Genomic DNA, 1,159 nt, shown 5'->3' with positions numbered 1-1,159 from the left:
CCCCCCCGCCACTCCAGAGCGCCCGCCCCCCGAGGCTACCCTCGGCTTTCCAATTCTCCCCCAAAACCCGGCTCCCCGCCTTTCGGCGCGGCAGGGGCGCAGGCGGGTCACAGCGGCCCCCTGCGGCCCGGAGGCCCGGGACGCGCCCGCGGCTCCTCCCGTTCGCTGCTGGCCGGGCCCCAAGCCCTGCAGGCCGCCCGCCCAGTGGCGTCTCGGCCACCAGTCGGCCCGCAGCCAGGCTCGGGCAGGGGCATCTGGGTTCCCGGGGCCAGGCTGGGGGGATGAGGGGTGAGGGGGACGCTTACCACAGGCAGGCCCGGCCTACTCGGTAGTTCTTAGGAGAGACGTGCGAGACTGACAGTTGACGCCCGGAAAATAAAAACACGGGGGGAGGGGGCGTGGACCCTGCGCCAGGGTTCGCTGGTGCACAGGTGTGTTCAGCGACTCGGCTCCGGCCGAGACCCGCGGACTGCTGAGGACTGGTCCCTGGGAGACTGCCACCTGTTCCGTTAGCATCGGGGGAAGGGAGTAGAAACAGAATCAAAATATGTGACCCCCCTTTTTAATTCACACTAGGTGTTTACCGCAGTAGGTCACACCTACTGCTAACAAGCTCCGTTTTCTCCCCTTTAACCTTCCCCTCCAGAAATTTCAAGAAAATGTGCTACCTTTCAATGTAACTCTCCCCTCTTTTTCATCTTGTATCAGTGCTGTCCAATGAAAATATGATGGGAGCCACAAATGCAAACCACTTATGTAATTTTACATTTTCGAGAAGCCACATTAAATGAGTGAAAAGAAACAGGTGAGGCCAGGCGCGGTGGTTCACGCCTGTAATCCCAGCACTTTCGCAGGCCGAGGCGGGCGGATCATCTGAGGCAGGGAGTTGGAGACCAGCCTGACCAACATGGAGAAACTCTGTCTCTACTAAAAATACAAAATTAGCCGGGCGTGGTGGCACATGCCTGTAATCCTAGCTATTCGGGAGGCTGAGGCAGGAGAATCGCTTGAATGCAGGAGGCAGAGGTTGCAGTGAGCCGAGATCGTACTATTGTACTCCAGCCTGGGCAATAAGAGCGAAACTCCGTCTCAAAAAAGCAAAAACAACAAAAAAACCCCAGGTGAAATTAATTTAAATTTACTTAATCCATTATGTTAA

General features: G+C 57.0%; 1 protein-coding gene across 1 annotated transcript in view; it reads right to left on the bottom strand.

Annotated features, from left to right (window-relative positions):
• The window catches only part of PAIP1 (poly(A) binding protein interacting protein 1), a 35,874-nt gene extending 35,373 nt beyond the window's left edge, over positions 1-501 (bottom strand). The window contains exon 1 of the mRNA XM_017895965.1: positions 306-501. The gene's annotated coding sequence lies outside the window, so the exon portion shown is untranslated. The remainder of the gene's footprint in view (positions 1-305) is intronic.
• Between the last annotated feature and the right edge of the window lie 658 nt (positions 502-1,159).

This window comes from Rhinopithecus bieti, unplaced genomic scaffold, assembly GCF_001698545.2.
Source record: "Rhinopithecus bieti isolate Rb0 unplaced genomic scaffold, ASM169854v2 scaffold_28024, whole genome shotgun sequence".
NCBI classification, from domain to species: domain Eukaryota; kingdom Metazoa; phylum Chordata; class Mammalia; order Primates; family Cercopithecidae; genus Rhinopithecus; species Rhinopithecus bieti.
The sequence above is the reverse complement of the archived record's forward strand: the minus strand, read 5'-3'. Positions and strand labels throughout refer to the sequence as shown.